The sequence below is a fragment of the Crocodylus porosus genome, unplaced genomic scaffold (assembly GCF_001723895.1).
Source record: "Crocodylus porosus isolate Cpor-Errol unplaced genomic scaffold, CroPor_comp1, whole genome shotgun sequence".
Classification (NCBI taxonomy): domain Eukaryota; kingdom Metazoa; phylum Chordata; order Crocodylia; family Crocodylidae; genus Crocodylus; species Crocodylus porosus.
Window position 1 is genome coordinate 19,912,796 of NW_017728909.1, and position 9,747 is coordinate 19,922,542.

Sequence of the window (9,747 nt, forward strand, 5' to 3'; positions counted from 1 at the left end):
GCGCGCTCCTCCCACGTGACCCCGCACCGCCGCGCCCCCGTCACGTGACCGCTTTCCCTCCCCTGCCGCGCGGGAGGGGCCTCACCTCCGCGGAGCCGTTGAGGGGGGCGGGGCTTCGCCTCAGCCGTTGAAGGGGGCGGGGCGGGCATGATGCTACCTGTGAGGGGCATGGCGCCCCCACCCCCTCAGGGGTCCTGGCCTGGTCCTGTGTGCTGGGGACACCTCGTCCCTGCCAGCCCGCCCCAACGCCAGGGCCACCGTCAGGCACAAACCAGAGGAGTTCGTTAGCGGGTTAATTAATGAGGGGTCTGGAACTGCGGGCCCTGGAACGCAGAGACGTCGAGGGCTGAGCATGTCGTCCACAGTAGACAGGTGCCCTTGCGCCGACTGGAACAGCCATAGACGTATGGAAATAGACGGGTAGATCGATCAATCGATGGATAGCAGATGCTTTCTGGAGCTGAACCTCGCTTCGTCCAATGCTGTGAAAGGGTGTGCGCCAATGGAGGAGAGAGCCGTTCGCGTGATCCCAGAGATGTGGGGCTGGAAGTGGCCCCCCAGACGTCTCACGACCCCGACCCCTTGCCTGAGGCAGGATCAGCCATGTCCAAACCAGCCGAGACAAATCCATCGCCGAAACCCTCCGTAAAACTACGTGGCTGCATGTGGGGCAGGCCGGCGCTCCCAACAGCACTGGGGTCACTGCCATGTCCGAACCAGGCGAGACAAATCCATCAGCAAAACCCTCCATAAAACCATGGATAACATGGCTGCGCCTGGGGCAGGCCAGCGCTCCCAGCAGTGCTGGGGTCACTGCCCTGTCTCACCACTGCCTCTTCTTATGCCCAGTACGAGAGACCCACCCTGCACACCCCTGCTGCCAAAGCGGCTGACTTCCAGGTTGCGTGAGCAGCAGGAAAGTACTCGGCAGCCCAATCCAGTTGGCAGGCCACAGGTTGCCACCCCCTGCTTTAAGCTGAACAGACACAAGTCTGCCTTCAACTGACAAGGCAGCTAAATCAAGTTAAGAGTAGCCCCACTGTTAGGTTAAAGGTCTGGACTAGAGGGTCCCTTCCAGCCCGACTTCCCTATGTGCCTACATCCCTAAATCAGTGGTCTTAGGTAGGGACATTGGATTTATGATTCCGGTCACCCGTGCTGTGAAGATGAGCCCTTAAAACGGAAATGACCTCTAACTGGCAGTTAATGGAGCTCTTTTTTGCAACTCAAGCAATGGAGGCTTGTGTTTATAGCAGTAAAAGACCAAACTTCCAATCTTGGTTCTGCAAGGGTGGTTTTTTCTTTAGGGATTGACTGTTAATATTGCAGCTGCCATTCCACCTGAAAGCTGATTTTTGCTCCTCCCCTTTCAGCTTCAACAAAGACTCCACATGGCTTCAAATCTCATCTACACTTGGAACCTCCCTTGAATATTTTCAGTTAAATGACACGTTTAGCTTTGAAGGGCTTAAAACCGGACATGTTTGTGGACTATAATGTTGCTTAGTATTCTTCTCTCCTCCAAATGTAGTTGTGTTATATATCAAAATATAGGTAGATTTTGACACTGGTGTGTGTCCAAGTCAAGGGCAAGCTCAGAAAGTAAAATATTTTTTAATTGCTGTCTGAAAACAAAACACCATCAAGACACATTCAAGACTCCATCAGTCAAGCAGAACAAACACATGGCGACAGTGAATATTTTTGTTTTCCACCGCTAACCCAACTAGGGCCAATTGTCAGAAGTAAAAGATGTCAGGACCTAGCAATTACTCCCTCTCCTGCACTGCTCTGAAAATGCATCTGTAGCTTACCTGGAATATGCAAAAGCTTATTTTTAAGATCAAGTAACATGGAGCCTGGAAGCACATAAGTATAATCAGTTTTTACCCTGGTGAAAACAAGGAACAAAGAGATGATCTACGGCTTTGTCCTAGTGTAACTTATCCAAAGCTAGTGTTGGGAGAAATCAGGGTTAAACGGCACTGGTGGAAGTTATACCAGTCTAATGTCCACTGCTCTGGGAGAGCTCGTATGTCCATTCTGGATCTCGATGTAATATATGTTAGTGTATGAGTGCATGAAACTAATGTGAGGAGTTTAAACATGGTCTAAATGTGCTGTCTGTTCAGGCCCTAATTGAAGTGAGTTGCTAAGTGAGTTGCTAAGGAAGTTGTGGAAGGGTATACAGAGACACTCCTCTCTAAAGAGGTAAAAACTTCTGTTACACACTGGAGCATGCTGCCTCCTGTACACACTGCTCACATTTCCATAATTAGCCTAATCAGCTGTAAACTGGGGCCATAATATTTACCTTTGTCAAGTGACCATAGACGTGGGAAGCATATTCATACTCATCCAGATGGAAGTTTCTGCCATATCTGATGCCCCAGATATTTGTGTCCAGACTCCCAGAATCTGCATATCTTGCAGTGGTTTATGTCCTTCCTTTCAGACAAAAACCTGAAAGCTTGTTATGAATAACGATTCCTCCCCTTTGAAGTTACACAATGTTCAGTCTTCTTTCCTGCATTGCTCAACACCTACTGCTTTAGGAAGTTGAGAGCAGGTGAGCAACAGCCAATAAAACAGCTCTGTCTCTTCTCTTTGTCAGATATAAACACTGTTGCTGTCCAGATCTCCCAGCTCTCAGCCAAAACCAGCAGCTGGATGAAGTAACAAGTCATGCTAATAAAAGGTAGCTCTCGTTGATTTCCATATATACTTTCATCACTTCAGGGCATTCATCTCATGCACTGAGCCCAGCTGTGACAGTTGTAGAGAAGAGATTGCTTCTCTAGCCTACACCCAACCATTGGAAAGTCTGTTTATTTATTTATCTGATATGCTGCCCTCCCCGGGGAGGCACAGGATGGCTTACAATAAAACCAAGACAACTCAGAGATATATATAGCCATAATAAAATAAAATAGTATATAGTACCACAAACTTCCCAGACAGTACCTCAAAACTTAGCCCTTTGTGCTCAGGGTCTTTCCAAATAAGATCTTATGGTGCTTCTAGGAGGTGTCCAGGCTCAGGCTTTGACCAGAAGTGGGAGTGAGGAGTTCCAGAGCTGAGGAACAACTACGTAAAATCACCTTCCCTATTTTTGCCAAATGAACTTAGCACATAGATGGAACTTGCAGGAGGTTGTTCTCAGCTGAGTGTAGGGATCACAGTGTCACATAAGGAAGAAAGCAGCATTTTGGGGCCTTAGTACCTTATCGGTACACCTGATGTAACAGAGACTCCCAGTTCCAGCCTCTTAGGAGCCTATTACAAAGGGATCATAGTGGCATCAGGAAAGCTAGAGGTATGCTCATTTTCCATGAAGTGGTCAGGTTTGACTCTCCGTACACCTGTAATGCACAGTATTTGGGATGGTTACAAAAGACGCAGGCCAGCATAAACAAGCAAAGTAGATCTAAAAATGTATAGAAAGTAGAGGGGGGAAGTGGAACCTACAGTTCCAGCCTGTTCCTAGACCTTCCTCAGAGAGCAACTGGGTGGCCTCTAAGGTTGTGTCTACAAGGGGTGATGAAAAAGTTCTAAGACTTAGCCTTTATTTTAAAGAATATTGTACAAACAACATCTTTATGAGCTGTCCCCTTCAAAGTAATCTCCCCCAGATGATATGCACTTGTCCCAATGTTCCTGCCACTTTCAGAAGCAATGGTGGAAGTCTTCAACTGTGAGATTTTTGAGTTCCACTTTCACATTCTTATGGATGGTTGGAATGTCATCAAAACTCCTTCTTTTCAGGTTCCTTTTGATTTTTGGCAACAGAAAAAAATCACATGGGAGAAGGTCAGGTGAATACAGAGGGTGTGGTATCACAGGAATGTTTTTTTCAGCCCCAAATTCTTCAATGGAGACAGCAGTGTGTGAAGGAGCATTGTCATGGTGCAGAAACCATCAACCATTTTCACACAGCTTTTGGTAGTTTCTTCTACCTTTATCCCTCAATCGAATCAAAACCTCTTTATAAAAGGCCTGATTGATTGTTTGACCACTGGGTACAAATTCCTGATGAACAATACCCCGAACATCAAGTCTTAGAACGTTTTGATCAGACCTCGTATACGGCTGCTGGAGCGACCCCAAGAGCACCACTGCGCATGAGCCCTGCCCACTCCCTCCTGCTCCACTGCTCCAAGCTTGCAAACCAGGCAGAACAGATGGCTTAGATGCATGGAGTGGTCCTGATCCTTGGGTTCCCAGCTTCCCCTGTCCGGAGAGCCTGAGCTGCGGGATGCATTCCGGGCCTCTTAGGCACACACCTCAGCTGGCGTCTGGCGATTTGTGGGTTCTGGTGGGCATGAGTGGGTGAGACTTCTCTCTCAGCTTTGCTCCACAGACATAGCCTAAGTACATTTGCTGTGGAGAGCTGGGGTGAGCAAATGCTGGAGTGTGAGGATGCCTGAAAAGGAAGACCCCGCTTCCTGTCCGAGGTTTTTTGGGGAGTTTTTTTGCAATCATGCCTCCAAAGTCCCCGCTTTTCCATAACATCAAGGAGCCTGGTTAGTCCAAGAGGCTCACTTTGTAGTGCGTTAAAGGGCTTCATGTTGCATGAATAGTTTAGCTGAAGTCTAGAGGAGCTACAGGTGAAAAGCACCTCTTAGGAAGGAGCAAGGCCATCTGCCCTTCAGCCATCTCTGACAGGCTGAAAGTGGAGCTGGGAGCTAAGGCAGAGACCCAGCCCCCAATGTCCCACCATGGGCTGGCAGTATAACATTGCACTGAAAGAGGGATAGAGTTTCAAAAACACCTCCTCAGCTCATATCCTCTATAGCTAGTCAGTGCAGCAGCTCCAGCTAAGAGCTCCATTTCAGACAGCTTATGTCTTGTTCTAAGGTTTATTTTTATTTCCCTATGGGGGCTTGGCAGAGCTGGCTCTGAGTGTTTATACACTAAATTACATTCCACGTTTTCCCCCCTTCGAGTCCCAGGGTTTTTTAAGTGGACCTGGCTGGAGAGCCGAGCTGCTGAAAGCACCCCGCTTCAGTGCCCCACTTCCTTCCAGTGATCCTGCACTTGCAGGTCTCGTTATTTATATATTAGCTGCACCTCCAGCAGTGTACAACCCTGCTGAGGTCAGGCTATCCTTAGGGTAACAGGATGGGCGATGTCCTTTGTCCCCACAGGCATTCCCTCTATGCTCAGACGCAGTGCTGCTCAAGTGAACTTGGGGCGCAGTGATCTTTGCTTTACGATACAGCAGGCGGAAGGCAGGACACAGGCTTCTTCTCCCTGGGATGCAGCCAGCTGAAATGGATGCCTAAGCCTGCAGGAAATTAGGCAACCTAAAGCCTGCATTTGAAATGTAGTGCTCATCCATCATAGCTGAGCGAGAAGGCAGCAGGGTTAACATGGCAGAAAAGCCTGGGTGGTACTATGACCGGGGAGAGCTGCAGCCAGAGAAGGCAAAGGAGGTGCCAGGGTGGGCATTTGAGAACAAAAGGAGAGGGAAAGGCACAGCTGTGTGAGTGGGAGGGAGCCTGGAACGCTGGGTGTAGCACGGGCCAACTTCCCAAGCTGAAACAGCACCAGGCCCGAACACCGTGAGAAAGATGGCCTGGCTGCAGAAGGGGAGGCTTCACAAGAGAGATTTACCCTGTGAGGAATGAGGGGAGGCAACACACCTCCTTCTGCTGCCCACTGGAGTTCCCCATTTCCCCTACACCAGGATGCACCTTCCCGCAGCTTTACTCCACTTCTCCCACTATCAGCTGTGCCCACTCCTGCCAACCCTCATCCTCCAACCTGAAACACTTCCCTCCCCCTTGCCCACCTGTCCTTAATCTGCAGCAGGTTTGCTCAGCCAGGGGATGATGAAATATCCCCATCTCTCCTACAGTCTCTGCTACTTTCTGTGGTCCCACTTCCCTCACTGCTGCCTGCTCTTCTTCCTGAGCTCACCAAGTGAGTAGAGGGCCTTAAATATACAGCCAGACTGAGCATGGATTCAGTCATCTCACGTCCCTCCCTTATTCCTGCCTTAGCCAGAGCAGACCAATTTAAACTGCTTGAGTCCTGGACTGACCTTGATTTCAATTACCTAAATAGGCAGGAACCAGCTCAATCCATGATATTCAGTGAAAGCTCCCTGGTCCCTGTCCCTCCCCTTGCAAACAGAAGGCCCTTTGTGGCAACATGGAAATGAAAAAAACCTAGTGAGCAGGTAAAGTTCCTTTTCTTGAGCCAGCTGCCGCTATTTTGTTTGTTACTAAATGGGGGGAGCATTAATTATAGCTCTAAACAGAGTTTCACAAGCTTTGTGACAAACATATCTGTGCTCCCTAATCTGTGTGGAGTTAATGAGTATTATTAGCATTCTTTAATCGTGACTTGGCAATCCCGTGCTAATCAAGATGGCTATTTGGCATGCGATGCACAACAACAAAGATTGAAGTGCTGGAGGATGCTGCAGTCAGATGGTGAAGTCCCAGCTGTAATGACAATACCCACATCACTCTGGATGTCAGACCGTGGTCCTGCTGCGGGACAGAAACAAGGGAGACCAAGAAAAGGCATTGGTGCCCTTTCATACATGCAAAAAATATAAATCAGGAAGCAACAAACATCGCTGCCAAAGAAGGGGAGCAAAAGGGTATAACTGATCATGGGGTTCCACACTCTACCCAGAAGCATCTCAGACCTCTCGTCCCAGACAAGCCAGACGGTAGCTCAATCAGTTGGTCCCAGATGCTTAGTTATCTGAAGCGTTGTACTTCAGTCCAGCTCAGAAGTGTTCCTTAGCCTACATTCTCCATGGCTTTGGGAATCCAGCTGTGAACCACAGCAAAGGTCAGAGCAGTGATGCTGTGAACAACACCTTCCTGCTCCACAGGTCTGTTCTGTGGGTGCCTCATACTTGATGGTGCATTGGCTTTGTTGATCAAATCTGCTCTTCATCCCATAGAAAAGCACATCAAACCTGCATGCCAAGTTCCTAGGGGTGATGGCCACCACTGTCTCCTGGCAAGTGCTGTGCTTTGCAGTTGTGTGGCAGGGTTGCCTATGTAGTTTTAGGAATAGGTTAGACAAAGATTTGCTTGGGATGGTTTACATGGGGACAATCCTGCCTCAGGCAGGAAACTCTCCATAGAAAAAGATAAAGGCCTGGTTTAGACTAGGATGTAACAGAATCATAGAAAAGGAGAGTTGGAAAGGACCTCAGGAGGTCACATCTAGTCCAGCCTCCTGCTCCAAGCAGGACCAGCCCCAACTACATCATCCCAGCCAAAGCTTTGTCTACCTGGGTCTTAAAACACCTCCAAGGATGGAGACTCCACTACCTCTCTGGGGAGCCTGTTCCAGTTCTCTACTACCCTCCTCAGGAGAGTTTTTCCTACTATGTAACCTAAATTTCCCTTGCTGCAACTTGAGCCCATTTTTCCTTGTTCTGTCATCCACCACTACTGAGAACAGCCCAGCTCCATCCTCTTTGCAGCCCCCTGCAGGGAGGTGACGGCTGTTGTTCAACCCCCCTGAGTCTTCTCTTCTGCAGACTCAATCAGCCCAGTTCCCTCAGCCTCTCCTCACCAGTCCTGTCCCCCAGCTCCACAACCATTTTCATTGCCTTTTGCTGGACTCTCCAATGTGTCCACATCCGTTCTGTAGTGGGGAGGCCCACAGCTGGACACAGGACTCCAGATGTGGCCTCTCCAGTGCTGAGCAGAGGGAAGAATCACTTCCCTTGACCTACTGGCAACACTCCTACCAATGCAGCCCAGGATGCCAGGAGCCTTCTGGGCAACAAGGGCACACTGCTGGCTCCTATCCAGCTTCTTGTCCCCTGTCCCCCCAGGTCTTTTTCTGCAGAGCTGCTGCCCAGCCAGTCACCCCCAGCCTGCACCGGTGCATGGGTTTGTTCTGTCCTAAGTGCAGGACTTTGCACTTGTCCTTGTTGAACCCCATGAGATTCCTTTTGGTCCAATCCTCCAATTTGTCTGGGACACTCTGAATCCTAGCCCTACCCTCCAGTGTATCTACTACTGCCAGCTTGATGTCATCTGGAAACTCACGGATGTACACTCCATCCCATCTTTCAGGTTGTTGATGAAGGTACTGAGGAAGACAGGCCCCAGGACTGACCCCTGGGGCATGCCACTTGATACCAGCTTCCAATCAGACATCAAGCTATTGATTACTACCCTCTGAGCCTGATGATCAGCCAGTTTTCCATCACCCTTACAGTCCGTTCATCCATAATTCCTTAGCTTACTGGTGAGAATATTGTGGGAGACCATATCAAAAGCTTTCTAAACTCAAGATATATCACGTCCACGGCTCTCCCTGCATCCCCAGAGCCAGTCATCTCATCATAGAAGGCAATTAGGTTGGTTGGGTATGACTTGCCCTTGGTGAATCCATGCTGACTGTTCCTAATCACCCTCTTCTCCTCCAAGCGCTTAGAAACAGTGGGATACGTCAGTTAATTCTAACTGTTGCTAGTATATCTATGCTGCCTTTCACGTATAGATGCAGTTCATTGATTCACAGAGTTTAAAGCTAGAAGGGACCATCACATGCATCATCTAATCTAACCTCCTGTATATCACAGGCAATTCAAATTCACCCCCTAAGCCCTGTGTGTTGGGCCCAGTCACTTCTGTCTGGTTAATCACCTTGCCAGACAGAGATCTAGTCTGGGTGCAAAAACAACAAGATGGAGAACCCATCAGTCCTCTATGCTGTTTGTTCCAGCAACTGCCTGCTGTTGTGGTTAAAAACACACACTTCATTTCCAGTTTGAAAATGTCTGCTTTCTGCTTCCCACCACTGGGCCTTTCTCAGACAGATTAAAGGGCCCTTCAGTCCTTCATTCTATTAAAGACACTTGGACACTGAAACCAATTGGTTACAAACCTAAGGACCATCGCACCCTGCCTCACCTCTGAGTTTGTCCCTCAGTCCTCATGCAGATCAGGTCAGAAAGGCTTTGTGGAAGGTTCAAAATGGACTGGGGCTCTTGGGGGACAACACGTCTTGGACCAGGTACCGAGGGGAGAGTCCAGTGTCAAATGTGCTCACTTGAGCAGGTATGACTCCAGCTCCTGCCCTGCAATGTTCGCTACCTATGGAACAACGACGGGGGGAATCAGCGGCTACTCAGCTTCCTCAAGGCAAAGAGTAAGTAATTACAACAAAAGCATCCCAGAAAAAGCATGTCTTTAGAACAAGAGAGACCCCCAACGGCTCTTCCCCTGAAGCTGATGCAGGGAGCAGGTCACCATGCACCACAGATGAGCTGGTTTGACAGAAAGGCCAGTTTGCAGTGGCAATAGCTGACTAATAAACTGCCAAGTCCCAGACTGGGGTTCTGTGGACGTACGAGAGACAAACCCACTCTGGGCTATGCTCTGTCCTGCAGGGGAGTGGGTTGCAATCCCTCTGACTCCACGCACTTCCCACCCATGAAGCCCATCTGTAAACCAGTCAAGTAGTCTTAAAACACAGTTAGTATGCTCCTACTATGTGACAGGAGGTTGTTTCAGAGCCTACCTCCTCTGATGCTTCAAAACTTCCAGGCCAAATTTATTCACAGACCATTTCTACCTGTTTGCTATTGCACCAATATTATCCTTTAGCTCAGTGGTTCCCCAACGCTGACAGATTGCACACCACCAATTTAAAATGATACAACCTTAAGTACCACCAGCAAATTTTTGTCATATAAAGTAATTATAATAAATCTGTTAACGCATACCACTGGTGGTACCTGTACCACAGATTGGGAAC

At 48.8% G+C, this 9,747-nt stretch overlaps 1 long non-coding RNA gene across 1 annotated transcript; it reads left to right on the forward strand.

The window, feature by feature from the left end:
- Window positions 1-854: 854 nt before the first annotated feature.
- On the forward strand, window positions 855-3,187 carry LOC109307776. The gene is made up of 2 exons (XR_002100360.1): window positions 855-2,064; window positions 2,615-3,187. It is a non-coding gene; the product is annotated as an uncharacterized LOC109307776 (long non-coding RNA).
- The last annotated feature ends 6,560 nt before the right edge of the window (window positions 3,188-9,747 follow it).